The 19,680-nt window shown below is 39.9% G+C and overlaps 1 non-coding gene across 1 annotated transcript; it reads right to left on the bottom strand.

Annotated features, from left to right (window-relative positions):
- Positions 1-12,950: 12,950 nt before the first annotated feature.
- Positions 12,951-13,057, bottom strand: LOC145044487 (small nucleolar RNA R71). The gene has a single exon (XR_013681436.1). It is a non-coding gene; the product is annotated as a small nucleolar RNA R71 (small nucleolar RNA).
- Between the last annotated feature and the right edge of the window lie 6,623 nt (positions 13,058-19,680).

Raw genomic sequence — 19,680 nt, 5'->3', positions numbered from 1 at the left:
GTAGGGGGAGGAGCTGATAGGGATTTTCAGTATCGGGACTTCGATAATACGGAGTCTCCCACCTTCGATGGAGTTCAGAACCCGATTGTTGCTATGAGATGGTTATCGGACGTGGAGGGGTGTTTCTTCATGAGTTCATGCCCTGCTGATCAGAGGGTGAGGTGTGCTCTGAACCTGTTGAGGCTCGGGGCAACGGATTGGTGGAGGTTGACCACGGGGTCATATTTGGATGCGCAGAGGGCTGCGATTTCCTGGGATCAGTTCAGAGAGATGTTCAGTACTCGTTATGTTCCGCAGGTAGAGAGGGAGAGGTTGGCTCGGGAGTTCCTCGAGCTGAAGCAGGTTTCAGAGTCGGTGACGGAAATCACCAGAATGTTCACTGAGAGGGCGATGTTCTGCCCTGAGTTCGCTTCGGAGCAGGCTCAGATGTCCCGATATCTGAGTATGCTAAAGAGAGACATCAGACAGTTTGTGTCCGCACAGAGGTGTGGGACATTGTTGGAGTTGCAGGAGGCCGCCCGGCGGCGTGAGTTAGAGATTGAGTTGCAGTTGCGTGAGCTGAGGCAAGCTCCGGTTCAGTCGGAGCCAGTAATGAAATGGTCTAAGACCGTTGATTCCAGGATGGGGGATCTGAGCAGCCGCACTTGTGGGAAGTGTGGGAGGAGTCACACCGGAATTTGCAGGTCCGGTGGTGCATGCCGCAAGTGCGGAAAGGAGGGACACTATGCGAGGGATTGTCGGCGGTCAGCGCCGGTTCAGGATTTGAGGATTTGCTATCATTGTCTTCAGATTGGACGTATGAGGGTCAACTGTCCACAGTTTTCCGCGGGACCGGTGCAGGATCCAGCACCGGCCACTTTGAGGATTTCAGGAGAAGGTCAGGGTGGAGCGGAGCCCCCAAGGGCTCAGGGTCGTGCTTATTATCTTGCGGAAGAGGAGGTCAGAGCAGTGCTGGATGCAGCTGCGGGTATGTTTCTTTTTGGATGTCATGTTATCTTGCGATTATTGTGGTGTATTGTTTGTGCTGGTATCTTCGTGTGGTTTTTGATGCGGTATTCGTCGTTTTGCGGGTTGAGGTTCTGGTTATGGATTTGTGATTTGGGTTTTCATCTTGGTAACCGTTGTTCCTTGAGGGTTTGGCATGGTTATGGATTTGTAATTTGGGTTTTTGTCTTGGTATCCGTTGTTCCTTGAGGGTTTGGCATGGTTATGGATTGTGTTTCGGGTTTTCATCTTGGTATCCGTTGTTCCCTGAGGTTTGGGTATGGTTATAGTTGGTGTTTTGTGCTTTCGTTGGTTATCATTCGTGAGGGTTATTAGTGGAGATGCGACATTGGGTTGAAGGTCGGGTAGCATCGGCTTTCCGAGGAGTGGTTAGATACAGTTTGAGTTTCTTTCGAGCAGGTTAATCAGTGTTGATGTGAGATCTCGTTAAGGTTGTTTATGCTTGTGGGAAGCAGTCTGCGTGTAAGTGTTTCTTTGTACAGGGTTGTTCTGGAAGGTCGGTGATGGCGACCGGTGGTTGTTAATCAGTGCTATAATTGGGGGAGAGTTGGAGAACTCTCTGGGAGATCGATGAGTATTTTAGAGTTCTTAGCTGTTGGGATTCAACAGTGTTCTGTCAGCCTAGAGTATAGGCTGATAGGAGCGAGTGTCGGGCATGCGGGGCGGGATACCGACCTAGGGCATTTGATTATGGAGGCCTGGGAGCAGGCCGGGATCGAGTATGTATGACGGAATTAGAGTTCGGAAACCCCTAGAGGGCTAGAACGGTATGCATGGGAGGATTTCTGGGGGCGATAGCTCGGAATGATGAATGCTTGTTGAGCGGTCCAAAATGGACTGAAGGCCTGTTAAGACCGTCCAATCATGCTGAAGACTCTGCAGGTATTATTGGATCAGTTTGAGGATATGGATTGGGTATGTCGCAGTGTGTTTGCATTAGAAGGTCTGGCCCCGGGTAGTGATCTTGGTGAGTTGAGATAGTGCATGGGCTTGAGACTCCATGCGATGAGAGTCAGAGTATGTGTGTTGGATGGATAGCGGATACGCTATGAAAGGGTGGTGTAGCGTTGGGCGAGCACCGTGGCACTTGTCGGAGTGACAATGTGGTGGAGTGGCTTCCTTGGTAAAGGAAGAGAGAGTGAGGTGTAACTCTGAGAGGGGGTTCAAGTTCACGGGAATGAAAGCGGCAGAGCAGAGTTGTGATTAGAGTGATTTGAGTATGGTTTTTGAGTTGCATGTTTGCGGCAGTGGAATAGGAGCTCATCCGGTTTGGGATGCCTGCTGAGGTTGCGAAGGAAATTCCGCAGGTGTAGAGCCAAGAGGCTCAGAAAGGATGCAGGGAGAGAGTCTTGAACTCTCAGTGTGATTCTGATCAGGGTATGGGGGTATGTATTAGTGGTTTATCTTGGTGATGTTTGAGGATATTATCAGTGTATCAGGTTTTCCTAACCTGAGGGTGTTAGAGCTAGCCCAGCAAGTGTATGCGATTGCAAGGGGAGAACTCGTAAGAGTTGTTCTGAGATTGAGAAGGGGTCTCTCAGTCATCTTGGAATGGATTGATTGGGATTCGGATCGGGGATACGATGGTTCATGGTTTTCTAACCCTTATGGGTCGAGTGATTATTGAGATTTGGGGCAGTAATGTATCTTGGGTAATTCTCGGATATCGAGTGTGATCATCAGAGGGTACAGTCGGTGCCCAGTTCGAGATGGTGGTCAGGACACCGTAAAGGAAGGGAAAGTGTGTTCGAGTTTCGACAGGTAAGCCTTGTGGGACCTGGTCCGGTTAAGGTCAGATGGCGTGTTGTGGGAACATCTTTGGAGATGTATTGTTGTAGGCTTCGAGGGCGAAGCCTAATTTAAGTGGGGGAGAATTGTAACATCCCGAAATAGAAAGAGTTGAGTTGAAGGACTAAAGGTGTAATTTGGGAAAGAGTGACTCGGCGAGTCCATGGATGGACTCGACGAGTAGAGTCGCGACTTGGTCGCGTGTTAAATAGCCGACTCAGCGAGTCAATGAGATGGACTTGGCGAGTAGGCGCTGAGTGGAGAAAACCCTAATTCTCGGGGTTGAGCCCTATATAAAGAGCATTATGTTTCCTCCCCAGCCTCTTTATCAGCCCTTTGAGTTCTTGAAACCCTAAAATCGTGGGGAAGCACCATTGTTGAATGGATTGGAGCTTGGAGAAGTAATTGTTGGAGAAAGTTTGGAAGTTTGAAGGTGTGGAGCAAGGGGTTTTGCTTGGATTCGAGTTTCCTTGCAGTTTAGGGCACTCTTTAAAGGTAAAATCTCGTTCTTGAGCTGCTATTGTCTTGTCTCTTCATTTTGGGGTTTGGGGGGAAACTTATCTTGGGTTATTTTGGAGTCTAAAGGTTGGATCTGAGGTTGCTACCTCAGATCTGGAATGGAGGAGGGTTAGAATGCAGGAAAGTCCCTGTGTTGAGTGTTGGATGAAGCTATCTTGTCCCAAACCTTAGCCCTAATGTGCAAAATGCATAGATCTCTTTGGATTCACGTAAAGATTGCCACTTTACGTGATGGATGAGTTGTAGGAGGCTAGATCTATGTTTTGGATCAATTGCATGGTCTGGAACGCTTCTGTTTGGATTCAGACCGGTGGTACTCGGCGAGTCACATGGGTGGACTCGACGAGTTGCTTGAAGACGAGCTGAGACTCGACGAGTTGGAAGAACAACTCCACGAGTTGGATGAAGATGGTCTGGAACTCGACGAGTTGGATGAACAACTCGGCGAGTAGGTTCAAGATAGCCTTAGACTCGACGAGTCTGTTCTTGGACTCGGCGAGTCTTGTCGAAGAGTCCCAATATTTTCTGGTCGAGTCGAAGAATCGGCGAGTCAAGGGATGACTCGGTGAGTTATGTGCGAATGGACTCAGAGTTGTTGGACTCGGCGAGTCTTGGGGTGACTCGTCGAGTTAGGTCGCGGATTGAGTGAAGTTTTGAGTTGGGAACTCGGCGAGTCATAGGGTTGACTCGGCGAGTAGGGTCAGTCAGGGGTTGACTTTGACCCAGTCTTTGACCAAGGGTTGACCAGTGGTTTCCAGGGGTATTTTGGTAATTATTGGTTATGGTTTTGAGTTCAGTGCATTGGTGGCTGTCCAGTGGTTATCTGTTCAGTCGGCAGTTTCAAGGTGAGTTATCCTCACTATATCTATAGGGTTTAAGGCACCAAGACTGTTGGATTAATGTCTAAGTCCATAACTATAATTGGTAAGACTTGACCCGACCCGGCATGGTCCATTTGGGTTGCATGGCATCATGCACTTGGATAGACTATAATGAGAGAAATAAGACACTTATGGTTATTAATATATTATAAGTTCTAGTATATTAATAATAAGAATAATAAGATTATTTAATTAGTATTGATCAAGAATTAATCTAGGATTAATTAAGTGATCAAAAGAAGACTAATTAAATATATGGGTTGATTGTGTAAATCATCCATACTTATATAGTGGGCTAATGCTCCATGGATTATCTAGTTGGGCCAAAACCCATATGATGCTCCATGGATGCTCCATGGTGTATTTGAACCCATGGATCCAAGGAAATGGAAAGTCATGACAATTAGGGTTTACCCTAATTGTAACACTATATAAAGATATTATTCTTCCCAAAATCGGTCACTAGATTATTCTAGAGAGGGCTAGCCGATTTTATGAAGTGTAGAATTCTCTCAAGTTATTCCAAGTGTATTTGGTGTTGTGTGAACCATTTGAGGTGTCACACTTGGGGCACTAAGCACTCAAGCTTCATGAAGACAAGCATCATCAAAGAGGTATGTATTCTATCTTGTTATATTGATAGTTTTGTATGCTAGATTAGGATAATACCTTGGATGTTCATATTTGTATGTATAATAGAGAAAACATAGATCCAAGGTATTTAGGGTTGCATGTACACTTAGGAGTGTTAGAATGCTCATAACCCAACAGTGGTATCAGAGCCTAGGCTTGTTTTCTTGTTATACCTGCAATAGAAGCTGAAAAATCGAGTTTTGATGCTGTCAGCCCAGCTGACTCGCCGAGTCCATGAAGGGACTCGACGAGTCCAAGGCAAAATGCATCCAACTTGCCGAGTTGTGTTCATGCACTCGACGAGTTGGACCCCAGACAGCATATCTTCGAGGTTTTTGGCTAGAAATGGACTAGGAACATTACCCTAAGTTGTTTTGAACTTATAAACTTGTTTTTTAATGTGGTAATGTTCATGGTAATCCATTTTCAAAGATAATTGTCAATAGATTCATGTTTTGTATTAGTTTAAAGGTTAGACTAATTACATTAAAAAGTTTGATTTGAATTATCTTGTTCTTATGAGTTGCTTAGATTAATAGAAAAGTTGAGTGAAAAAGTTGTTTTCAATCCAAATTAATCTAAGAGTTGATTCTAAAATGTGTTTTTGTAACTTGTCCTCAAGTTATATGAAAAGTCACATTTAAGTTTCATAAAAACTCATAAAAGTTGGCAATGGTTACAAAAGATGAAGAGTCTTGTCCTTAAGTTATGGAGGTTCAAGAATCACTTCATTAATAAATAAATAAATAAAATATGTAACCTTAATTAATTCCATAAGTTATAAAATAAAGAAAAGATTAATTCTTTATTAGTTTAAAGTCTTCCATAATTTGTCCACAAGTTATGGAACTTGAAGAGTTTTTGGATTAAAACTACTTTAAATACATAAGTTATGGAATTAATTAGTTTTGAATAGTTTCAAAACCTGCCCTCAAGTTTCGGAATTTGTAAAGTTTTTTCTTATGAATACTTTAATTCCAAGTTAGCCCTTAGAATTTTAAAAGTTAAAATTCAATCCTTATACTTTATAATATTATAAGTTAATAATATTTATATGTATAAGAGTAAAGTCGGTCTTACCGCTAGTACGCCTCATTCACGAAGCCGGTTTATAAGGTGGGTATAAGGTTGTTGCCTATAAAATGGCAACTTAATGGGTGTCCACTCTCACCCACCGCTTGCTTGACTGGTGGAGGGTCGTTAGCCGAACGGGTTTGACATGACTTTAATTCTCCCTTCATTAAAAGTATTAATGATAAATACTAAGTAACTAAACTCTTAATAATTCCCAATCTTAATTACTTAGGAAAATGTGAATAAGGTGCTAATCCATGAAATTACACTTTGCACTTTGTTTAAGTCGGTTAGTGGAGCGTGTGTGGTTAACCGGCACACTAACTCGTATTTAACAAGGTAGGCAAAGGGTAACTTAATGTTTATCATAGTATCGATGGAGCGTGTGTGGTTAACCGGCACATCGATTGAGGGATAAACACTTAAGGGTACCCAGTAATTTGCATGGTTACTTCACACCTTGTTTTGTGATCCTCGGCATCCCAGTCACAAAACCTGAAGGGCACACTCGAGATTGAAACATGCCATTGAACAGTTCAACGAATCTCAAAAGATCTAGGAGTTTCAAATCCAATTAAAACCTAATAATACATTTCGTTTATCTTGGTGGAAATTGGTGAATCGTCATTCACCTACCTTCAAATTGTTTTATAGCTTGGATTACGACATACCTCTTCTAAGTTATAAAATAATTTGTTGGGTCCTAGGCTTAATATTTCATATTGGGTTTCATATTAAGGACTTTAGATCAACTATCTTGAATATCTCCCAAAAGATGTCTGGTTTAGACATTTATGATCTTCCCAAATCTCTTGAAACAAGCTTTCCTAAATGAAGATGATGTCCTATGGATATCATACTTCTCTCTCCTCCTCCAATTATTCTCCCTAACCCACAAGTTCTTGAGAAATTTAAGGTCACTCGAACCCTATTGGCAAGACAAGGTCTAGGTGTGATCACATCTTGGAGATGTAGTCACATATTGACAAGCCGGGAGAGTTGGGTGTCAATGTCTTGAGAAAGTTGGTGGTTCAATCACTTTCTAAGTCACATAGTGAGTTCCTTTGGGACACCTATGAAATAGACTATGACAAAACCCTTAATGATCTTATCTATTGTTAAGATCAACTTCCTTAAAACTTGATGGACATTGACAATAGTGACACAGGAAATCCAGAAAAGCATTCTCTCCCCAAAGGAAAGGGATCGGCCATAGTCAACTCGGTTGAACAAATGGTAAAGAGAAAAAGGCTAAGTCTGTAATAGTCCTGTGTACCATTATCAAAGGGTCCATATGTTTATATTGCCAAAGTAAGGGTCATTAGTTGCGAAGCTGCCTAATTTACCTAAGGATGTTAAAGTCAATAAGATTGACTCTACTTCAGGTAAAAGTCCACTACTCTAACTCTGTTAAGTTTCTATTCTGAGATTCCTTATACATGATGTGACTGGGTCACATGGTGATGTTTTAAGAATCAAAGAAAAGTAAAGGAACTTAAAGAAAGAATATGCTGAATCTGATCGCGTAGATGGATTTCTATCGCGTAGTTTGAAGATCGGATTCTTGAGCTACTTCTTAGGAGTTATGAGATATTGCTAAGGAATAGATAACAACAAGTTTCATATGGATTGTAAGGATAAGTTTTTCCGCATAGTTTTAAAATAAAAGAAATTTTTTTTTTGATTTTAGTTATTTTATAATATCCTTACAATGGCATTTGAGAAAAAAATTGTTGCTTATATGATTCCACTAATAACAAGAGTGGAAATATGAAATTGATTCCTTCATTTGTGGTAATGTCTAAATTTACCAAATAAGGAAAGATTCTCATCATCCAAAGTCTCAATTGGACCGGGACTTGGAATCATGCAAGTTGTATAGCATGATGAATGAGAACTTTTCAAGTATTGGAAAAATTAAGACTAATAACTTATTCACATGGATGTGTGAGTCAAGTAATGGACTAAGGGATCAAGTACATAGTCATGTGCACTGATTAAGTCCACCACAAAAGATGTAAGGCTATTCGTCATAGTTTACTAAAGCTTAGTAAATATGATTATACTTACAAGCGTAAGTGTAACTCTGAGACATTGGAAAAGGTTCCAATGTAAGGCAGAGCGAATAAGAAGAATCAAATTAGGCAGAAGGATAAAAGTTTCTCAAATCTGAAAAGATGGGAGAGTACTTTAGTATCAGTTTTGTGATCATCTTAATGATTAAGAAACCATATCAAAATTAGTTCTCTAAGGAAGTCTTAGTGCATTCTTATGATTAAGAAGAAGGGATCTTGAATTGTTGAAATGGTTAAATCAAGAAGATGAGTCATACTTCGTTCCAATACAAGTCTTAGAGTCGTACTCCAAGATTGTAATTTGAGTGACATGTCTTAAAGAAGGTTTAAAACACTTATCAAATGTAAGAGTAAAAGTTTTCTACTCTTGTACATTTGAAATTGGTAAGTTGTGATGTTTTGGATAAAACAAAGACCAACTTCGGCCAATTGTGTGAAGTGTTTGTCTTGATTAGAATCCACACTATTTTGACAAGGAAGTCTTATATGTCAAGAGGACAGTGGGAGTCTTAAAGGTCTTGAAAGTCTCAAGAACTAATCAAGAATAAAACCTAAAGTTCTTCACTAGCACACGACTTAAGGTTTATAACCTATCGTGTTGACATATTCTGTGCCCATTCTAGTTAAAGTTGGCTTTGCATATGAGTTCTTAGAGTTCTCAATGTGTTGCACAACAACTTGGAAGCAATGGTAGGCCCTTGAGCTGCCAGGTGGCAAGAAATTAAGATTGAGTTCAATCCATATGATTTTGGATTTGTCATTATCCTTGTCTTGTGATTATGGTTTTGACAAATTCATATGGGTAGGAACTAATACACCAATAAATCTAAGTGTCATAAGGTTTCTCTCTGATTCATGAAAATGATGGTGAGGAAACACTTCCACTAAGTAGATTTTAGCTAGATAGCAATTGGGATATTTGCATTCTCAAAGTCGTTAGTGGAGCGTGTGTGGTTTACCGGCACACTAACTTGGACTTGTGAGAAATGGCAATGGTCAAAACGATCAAGACTATGATTACGGCATCCCTTTTCATAGTTCTTAAAATTGTTTTGACACACCCATGAGCTATCTAAGGGAAGGTGTATGTTTTTGATAAAGTCTTATCAAAACAATCTAGTATCAGAAATTTGAACTTTGGTAAGAAAGTCAATAAAGTATTGATTTCTAGAAGTCGAGCTTTCTGAGTATATGTCAAAGCTAGTGGGAGCATAAGTGTTATGCTAATAATCATCATGTTAGTGGGAGCATGATAATTACGATAAGTATTGCAAGCTAGCAATGTTAATTATAGAAAACAAAAGGTTTCAACTGGGAAAAAGTTGTTTTGCTATAATTAAGGGAGAGGAAATTATACTTCATCTCAAATCTATAAGCTTAGATCGTGAGGTTTTAATCATTTAGTCAAGGATATATATGAATTTCATGTTGGAATGGCTCAACATAAGGAAATTCTGTATATGGGTCCATTATTTGCGTTCTTAAATTCGATTATGATTACGGCATCCCTTTTCATAATCTGAATTATGAGAACTTGGCAAATAGAAATGGAAATGTTATAGCAAAAGACTGGTTTAGTCTTTATGTGAGACATCATGGATCGTGTCCCATATGCTTCCGATATAGGATCGATTACATGTGCTATATTCATCCTTTCTAAAAATTTCCAAATGCCTGGGGCATTAAGAAGGGAAAAGGTTTAGAACTGGATATGACTAAAAGGATTAAACAATTGTCGAGGACAATCTAAGGTTTACCAAAGATTGGTTGCTCAAGGACAGTTGGAAGTATAGTGATAATTCTGGTAGGACCATATTGACATAATCTGTAAGGAGGCAACTCTTGTTCAGAAGTGATAGTCAAAATGAATTCGGAAATGTTTCAAAGTTAGAATTTTCAATCTGTGTAAGATTAAGGAAACCTAATGCAAGAAGGATGGTTCCAAGGACTTGATCTCCTTTGGAATGCTCTGTAATGATTGTTGTTAAGTCTTTCTGACTTTGTGCATAATCATTACAAGAGGATCGATGCATATAAGTTTAGAATCTAACAGATTTCAGTAAATGACATGAATTTGGAATTCTTGCATTTGCAGTAAGGATTTGGGAGTGTGAAAAGAGAATCATTGAAGTTATGCTCAATTGATCTAGTTTACAAAGTAAAGATCATAGACAAACATAGTATGCATACTTGGTGTATGGCATGACTAGTGTTTAGAAAACATAGTGTACATGCTTGGAGCATGGGACATTTATTATTTTAAATTCAAGAATAATGTTGATAGCTGAAACAATATACAATAAATAATGTGTAATCATATGGTGATAAATAAAAAGTGTTTTATTTATATTCATAAGTTCTGAGACCATATTGGATTCAATTATTATTTTGTTTCACTTTGCATGTTTTGACTTCCCGAATAAACTAGGTTATTCTTCCGGAATGACTAAGTTATTCAAACCATCCACAGTCGGTCATATGTTGGAAGTAGATATGAATTAAGACTGTCATGGGTTGGCTTGTAGAGGTCTAAGTTGTTGGACAAAGGGCTACAACACTCATGAGTGCTCATAAGTTCTGAGTATTGGATTCAACCCGCGCTCATTGGAATCACTTCATGGGTTTTATCACGAGTGATCATGAGATGATAATATCTTATATTCTTCAAACCTAGAGATATGAGTTGTTACTATGAGTTGATAGTACATTGATTACACGAAACGCATTGGTAACTCGATGTTATAAAACGTGTCTTTGTGTATGATTCAAAAAGTAGTAGAACAAGCCATATGAGTCGAAGTTTATCCATTCCTTTTACCTTCGGGATGAAAGCGATATCTGTGGGCCCCTCGATGATTTGATGATGACAAATGGAAGTGCTCGGCCGGGCCAGGACTAATTTGATTTGTTCAATTAGTCAGTCGTCATAAATCGGAAATCGGGAAACAACAAATGGACAGAGAGAATGATTATAATCCATGTCTCAGTCCATATGATATCTAGAATGGAGGAATATATGATCCCTTATCTAATGGACAAGTCATTGACAAGATCAGAGTTCATCTACAAGGTCAGAGTTCGACAGAAGCTTTTGAGAGCTACGATTGCCAGTTGGTTCCTGAAGTCATACGCAAAAATAGTTTTAGACTTATCCAAGTGGGAGACTGTTGGATTAATGTCTAAGTCCATAACTATAATTGGTAAGACTTGACCCGACCCGGCATGGTCCATTTGGGTTGCATGGCATCATGCACTTGGATAGACTATAATGAGAGAAATAAGACACTTATGGTTATTAATATATTATAAGTTCTAGTATATTAATAATAAGAATAATAAGATTATTTAATTAGTATTGATCAAGAATTAATCTAGGATTAATTAAGTGATCAAAAGAAGACTAATTAAATATATGGGTTGATTGTGTAAATCATCCATACTTATATAGTGGGCTAATGCTCCATGGATTATCTAGTTGGGCCAAAACCCATATGATGCTCCATGGATGCTCCATGGTGTATTTGAACCCATGGATCCAAGGAAATGGAAAGTCATGACAATTAGGGTTTACCCTAATTGTAACACTATATAAAGATATTATTCTTCCCAAAATCGGTCACTAGATTATTCTAGAGAGGGCTAGCCGATTTTATGAAGTGTAGAATTCTCTCAAGTTATTCCAAGTGTATTTGGTGTTGTGTGAACCATTTGAGGTGTCACACTTGGGGCACTAAGCACTCAAGCTTCATGAAGACAAGCATCATCAAAGAGGTATGTATTCTATCTTGTTATATTGATAGTTTTGTATGCTAGATTAGGATAATACCTTGGATGTTCATATTTGTATGTATAATAGAGAAAACATAGATCCAAGGTATTTAGGGTTGCATGTACACTTAGGAGTGTTAGAATGCTCATAACCCAACAGGCCGACCCTTTTATCGGATGGAAATCCGGGTAATTGTCTGTTGTATGATATTCCGGGATATGGGCTGGAAGGCATTACATGTTGCAAGCCGGAAGGCAATGCGATGTGGACCGGAAGGTCATGTCCTGGAAAGGCGTATGTACATAATTATTATGTTGGCTGAGTGGTAGGGTGATGTTATGCTAGTGATCGGCTAGGCTGGTATCTTGGTTAGGGTAATGATATGTTATGTGATCTGTTGATCGATTTGCTAACTGTGAACTGCTATATGATTACATGTTATGTGTATGGTCGTCTGGTCTGGAGTGTAGCCCGGTATGCACGGTTGTTCTATGTTCTGTCATGATATATATATATATATATATATATATATATATATATATATATATATATATATATATATATATATATGCTTTTACGTTGCGGGCCGGAAGGTGATATGCTATGGGCCGGAAGGCATTATGTTATGGGCCGGAAGGGAATGTGTTATGGGCCGGAAGGCGATATGTTTGGACCGGAAGGTTGTGGCCTGGAAGGGCGTATATGTGGTTGGTATTTTGGGGGTATCTCACTAAGGTTTCGGGCTTACAGTTGTGATTTTATGTTTTCAGGTTCTCAGGAGTCTGTGGCAAGGCAAAGGCGTGATCGTACCGTTCCTCGCGTTGGTGTTTTATGAAATGGACCTGGGAAAATACTCTGTTAAATAATGTATTGAAAACCTTTTTGTAACCACGATATTAAAATGAGTTGTCTTCGAAAAGTTTTAATTGTTTCGAAATTTTGGTCGTTACACTATTAGGGTTCACTATGCCAAGCACAACCCACTACCACCTCAGGTAGTGGTGGTCAGTGGCAGTTCACGGCAGCGGCCACCACCTCACGATGTTCGACATGTTAATAGAGATGTGGTTGTAGTATGGATGCTTCTAGTAATGCTTACTGGAGATGCAAAAGTTTGGTTGAAGTCACTCGCACCTGGAGCTTTTTAAACATGGAACAATCTTAAGGGGAGTTTATCGAACAGTTTAGTCATCCTTCAAGATATCCAAACTTAAAAAGAAGATAGCCAACTTCTAACAAGAATCAGGTGAATCCTTATATGAAGTTTGGGAAAGGCACAAAGGTCTTATGAGAAATTGTCCTCGACATGACTTAAATATACAACAATAGATGTCCATATTTTATGATAGGGTGAACGTTACAACTAGGAAACTTTTTGATTCTTAAGGGCGAATGACCAAGAAGAATCCGGCCACAACTAAAGAGTTAATTGAAGAGTTCATAAAACACACCATAGAATACCATAATCCACAAGAAGATTCTATAGGTGGACATGGCAATGGAGGAAACTAGAAATTAGGTACAATAATGGATAAACTAGAGAACATTGATTTTAGAATGAAAAAATTGGATCACTCTATTCATGTCATACGAGTTGGATGTGACAGTTGCAATGGGCCTCATTAGACCAAAGGTTATGATCCATATGAGAATGGGAATCGAAAGGCCCAAGTATGTTACTCAAGTGAAGACAAATGTGATGAGTATTAAAGATTACAGAAGAAGGAGTGGTTGCCTTACAAGGAATACAATAATCAAAAGGACGAGTAGTATATGCAAACTAGCCGAGGCTTCTACCAAAAAGAACAACTGCCACCCGAGAAGAAGATGAACTTTTAGTCAATGCTAAATAGGTTTATGGAAGCCTCTGAAAAAAGACATGATGCCACTGATTTTATCATAAGAAATCATATGGCTTCCATAAAGAACATTGATACTCAACTTGGGAAATTAATAACACTTGTTAACAAGAGGTTACCTCCGAAAAATCCAAACCCAAAACCATAACCTCATGTTATGGAAATACACACTAAAAAATAGGTTCATTCTGAGACATTAGTGATCCATTATGCAGCTACTATACAACCCAATACACAGCTAGAAGAAGAAAAGATCAAAGAAAAATCAAAATTGAGGTGTGCACAGTGCCCACGTCATGGTTACCTGCCACTCCATGGCCACTGAATGGTAAAAATTCTTCACCTTGAGAACCATCCCAACATCCTATGCAATATCCATCTTGAGCCTTCAAGAACCCTTTGGAGCCAGAATAGAAGAAATTCATGGAATAAGTATTATCCCTTTCTATCAATTCTTCATTACTCAAATCCATTGATAAGCTTCCTAAATTTGCTAAGGACATGATGACCAATGAAAGAGAATTGGAGAAAGCATCTACCAACTTGTAACACCGTAAATTTTCGTACAAAATTTTCATTTTAAAACCACATAATTCTCATAAGCATATCTCAGAAAAGTCCCAAATATCCAATTATCAAAACACAACTCCATAAATGTTTGATTAAAAATCCAGGATCCTCAAAACATAACTCTTTCTCTCATGTGTACAATCAAGTTGGCACCTTCCTGCGATCCTGAAAAGTACCTGAAACACATATCACACAACACGGTAAGCATTAAGCTTAATGAGTTTCCCAAAATACCACAAACAAATAATTAGCCTCTCATGGCTATATCTCGATAAGGACCTTTCGGCCATGTGTCTCAGTGAGAACCCTCCGGTTCTCACAGCTTCGGTCGGACCCTCCAGTTCGGTGTCTCAATGAAGACCCTTCGGTCTCACAACTCGGGTTGGACCCTCCGGTCACAACTAAAAAAGGCTCAAAATAATATAGCATACATCATAACGAAAAAATACATAATATCACATAACTCAATATAAGCACATAGGATCAATATATACACATAATAATATAACAATAAATGTCACAAAGTCAGTATGCACGATAACACATATCATAGTATAAACAATTAAGACCCTCCAGTCAATAATGCACTAAGACCCTCCGGTCAAAAATGAACCAAGACCCTCTGGTCAATAATGTACCAAGATCCTCCGATCTATAATCTACCATGACCCTCCGTTCAATCAAGTACTAAGACCCTCCTGTCAATAATGTACCAAGACCCTCCAATCAATCATGTGGTAAGACCCTCCAGTCAATAATGTACCGAACTGGAGGGTCCGACATAAATAACCACATAGGTAAATACAATGAAAAGACTCACCTCGGATGGGGAACAGATCCTATAAATGTTGTTGTTGTACTCCGACTTCAAACACTGATCCAAACCCACAATTAACCCCATTAGGATCTAAGACCAAACCCTCACATATTAGGTCTAAATTTGGTCCACCAAACCGGCCCATAAATAACCCAAAGGTCCACTAATGGCCCAACTATGGTCTAATTTTCCAAATTGGGCCCAAACTCTCATATGGGCCTTACCCTAAAGTGTTGGGTTTTAGCCATAAGAACTTTCCTATGTGCGCATGCAAAACCCTATTGCTTGGATCTAGGCTTTCTAATAAACATGCTTTTGAATCCAAGACTTCTAATGGCTAATTAGGTTAAACAACAATATTAAGACAGATCTAGAATCATACCTTTGAATCCCTTGTTGATCTTGTTTGTCTTGGAGCTTCTAGAGTCACAATTGTCACTCCTCTAATGGCTTACAAACACCAATAGCAAGCAAGATGATTTAGGAGAGAGGAGAGGGGAGGAATTCGACCAGAGGTTCCTTGCTTTAGGTTGTGTGTCGAATTCCCTCACCCATAGGGGCTATTTATACTATTAGACTCCTTAAGGGCTTCAATCTAAACCCTAATTGGATAATCTTCTCTTAAGGCTATCCAAATCCATTCCATAGATAACCCTATGGACGATTTTGAGCTATCCTAAAGCTCTTAGAATCCGTCCAAGGTGTATCCTAATGGATTTATAGTCTAAAGTCTAACTATCAAACAATTGACGGTTTATACTCTCTTATTTAATTAATCTCTTTAAGTCACCAAATTAATACCAATTAATTTATGACTTATATTAATCAAATAGCTAAATATTATTCCTTATAATATTCACTCTCTCTTAATAAATCATCCTTCAAGTTGCTATGGTGAAGGCAACCCAAAAGGACCATGCACCACCGAATATAGTTATAGCCTTAGACACTATTCCAACAGTCTCCCACTTGGATAAGTCTAGTAACTATACAAGTACAATACGGTTTGCAATCGTAGCTCTCAAAGACGCTGTCAACTCTGATCTAATCAATCTTGTCCTTTAGATAAGGGATCGTACAGTCCTCTGTTAGATATCATGCTGACAATCCTATGGAATGGTTAGTCTAGCATTTAGATTTCTCGATCTTCGATTTATTTGACATAGAACTTAATCGAACACATCAATTCAGTTCTGACCGGGCCCGGAACATAAGTCAAATCAAATCATCGAGTGGCCAAGATATCTCTTCTATCATCTTAGGATAAAATTTATAGATAAACTTCGACTTATATGCATTTACTTATTCATTAACCAACTATACACAACAATGCGTTTTATAACATCAAGTTACTGATGCGTTTTCGCATTATCAATGCACAATCAATTAACAAATAATAAACCATATATCTAGGTTTTAAGACCATATGATATTATCGTCTTGCGATCACCTTTTATATCGTATTCCATAAGGTGATTCCAGCAAGCGCGGGTTTATTCCAATGCTCAAAACCAGTTCATAAGCACTCATGAACGTTGCAGCAACCCTTGCCATGTCTAACACCATTTAGACATTCTACACACCAATTCATGACAATCTTCATTCATATCTACTCCCAACATATGAACGATTGTGGACCATTTGAATAATTCGATTATTCCTAATAAACTCAATTATTCTGGAAGTCAAAACATGCAAAGTGAAACAATAGTTAAACAACTAACATGTGACAGTAACTTTACTCATAAATAAAACTCCTTTATTTAATCATCAAATGTTAATTACATTTATCTATTATACGTTTCTAATACTATCTAATCTATACTAATATCATCCTTCAGCCCAATACTCCTAGCATGCTGCAAGTGCTTAACCCTACTCAGTCCCTTCGTAAGCGGGTCTGCTGGGTTATCTTCTGATGATATCCTCTTCACTACGAGTTGTCCTTCTTCTACACGATGTCTAATGAAGTGATATTTTCTGTCGATATGTCGAGATCTACCATGGTTCCTTGGTCAAGGCAACCGCACCTTCGTTATCACAGAAAATCTCCATGGGCTCCTTTATGGCCGGCACAACTCCAAGATCACCGATGAAGTTCTTCAGCCATATTGCCTCCTTCGACGCTTCGCTCGCTGCGATGTACTCTGATTCGCACGTTGAATCAGCTACGGTTTCCTGCTTGGAACTTTTCCATGTCACTGCTCCTCCATTTAGGGTAAAAACCCAGCCCGACTGCGAACGATAGTTGTCCCTGTCGGTCTGAAAGCTGGCGTCACTATACCCTCGCACCTTCAAGTCATCACTCCCTCCAAGGACTAAGAACCATTCTTTTGTCCTCCGAAGGTACTTAAAGATGTTCTTCACCGCAATCCAATGTGCTTTGCCAGGGTTCCCTTGATATCTGCTAACCATGCTCAAAGCGAAGGCTACATCAGGGCGAGTACAAGTCATAGCGTACATGATTGAGCCAACTGCGGAAGCGTATTGTACTCGGCTCATTTCTGCTATCTCAGCTTCGGTACTCGGACTTTGAGTCTTACTCAACTTGGCATTTCCTTGTATCGGTAGTTCTCCCTTCTTTGAGTTTTCCATACTAAAACGTTTTAGTACCTTCTCCAAGTAAGTATTCTGACTAAGTCCAATTAGTCTCTTACTTCTTTCTCTTACTATCCTTATTCCCAAAATGTAAGAAGCCTCTCCGAGGTCCTTCATAGCGAAGCACTTCCCGAGCCAGGACTTAACCTCCTGCAGAGTCGGGATGTCGTTTCCTATGAGTAATATGTCATCGACATATAGAACGAGGAATCTTACTATACTCCCACTGGCTTTGACATATACACAAGATTCGTCTTCGCTTCGTACAAATCCAAACTCTTTGACTTTCTCATCGAAGCAAAGATTCCATCTGCGAGACGCTTGCTTAAGTCCATAAATGGACTTCTCAAGCTTACACACTCTATTCGGATGCTTCGGATCCACAAACCCCTCTGGCTGAGCCATGTAAGCATCCTCAGCCAACTTTCCGTTAAGGAAAGCGGTCTTGACATCCATTTGCCAAATCTCATAATCATGAAATGCGGCAATTTCTAGCATCACTCTAATAGATTTAATCTTCGCAACTGGTGAGAAGGTCTCATCATAGTCAACTCCGGGAGTTTGAGTAAAGCCCTTCGCAACCAATCGCGCCTTATATGTGTGTACGTTCCCATCCACGTCGGTCTTCTTCTTGAAGATCCACTTGCACCCTACGGTCTTACGTTCGGGCACGTAATCAACCAAATTCCAAACTTGGTTATCGTACATGGATTGGATCTCGCTATCCATCGCCTCTTTCCATTTCGCAGACTCCGGGCCTGCCATGGCTTCCTCATAGCTATTAGGTTCATCAAGATTTACTAGTGTACCATCACTAATATACGTTTCCCCTTCGGTAGTAATATGAAAACCATAAAACTGGGGATGAACTCTAACTCTATCGGAACGTCTAAGAGGTAAGGATTCGTCAATCGGTTCAACCGGAGTTTCCTCCTCGGGTTGAATGCCAGCGGTAGAGGTTCCTTCATCTATCGATTCTTGAATCTCTTCAAGTTCGATTTGCCTCCCACTGTCTCCTTGGCTTATGAGTTCTCGCTCTCGGAAAACTCCTCTCCTCGCAACAAAGATAACATTATCTTTCGGTCTATAGAAGAGATATCCAAAGGAAGTTTGTGGGTAGCCGATGAAAATACATCGCTCACTTCGAGGTTCAAGCTTGTCGTGAGTATCTCGTCTTACGAAAGCCTCGCAACCCCAAACCTTGATATGTGCCAACGAGGGAGCTTTCCCCGTCCACATCTCGTGAGGTGTTTTGGCAACCTTCTTAGTAGGGACTCGGTTAAGGATATGGGCGGCAGTCTCTAAGGCATACCCCCAAAAGAAGATAGGTAGTGAAGCACGACTCATCATAGAGCGAACCATATCCAATAAGGTTCGATTACGCCTTTCTGCCACACCATTTAACTGCGGTGTCCTAGGAGGCGTCAATTGCGAAACTATTCCACACTCCTTGAGATAATCGTGGAATTCAAGACTTAGGTACTCTCCTCCTCGATCGGATCGAAGCATCTTGATTTTCCTGCCCAATTGATTCTCCACTTCATTCTTGAACTCTTTGAACTTTTCAAAGGTTTCTGACTTTTGCTTGATTAAATAGATATACCCATATCTACTATAATCATCGGTAAAAGTCACATAGAAGCGGTTCCCATCCTCGTGGTTGATCTAAAAGGTCCATATACATCGGTATGTATTAGGTCTAATAGTCCCTCACCCCTTTCACAAGTACTCATGAAGGGTGACTTAGTCATCTTTCCAAGTAAACAAGACTCGCATGTGTCATCTTCCCTAAGGTCGAATGACTCCAACACTCCATCCTTTTGGAGTTGGGCTATGCGTTTCTTGTTGACATGTCCAAGACGACAATGCCACAAGGATGCTTTATCCATACTAGTGGAAGAATCAATATTCAAAACATCATTTCCTAAGTTATCAACAATCATAACAGTTTCATATATTCGATTACATGGTATAGCTTCAAAGTAAAAGACACCATTTAGATAAGCCAAAATAGAACCATTCTCATTATTAAAAGAAAATCTAAATCCTTGTCTATACAAACCATGAAATGAAATGATGTTTCTAGCCATTT

Source organism: Lactuca saligna, chromosome 4, assembly GCF_052625555.1.
Source record: "Lactuca saligna cultivar CGN05327 chromosome 4, ASM5262555v1, whole genome shotgun sequence".
NCBI lineage: Eukaryota > Viridiplantae > Streptophyta > Magnoliopsida > Asterales > Asteraceae > Lactuca > Lactuca saligna.
Note: the sequence above shows the minus strand (reverse complement) of the source record. Positions and strands in the feature narration are given on the sequence as shown.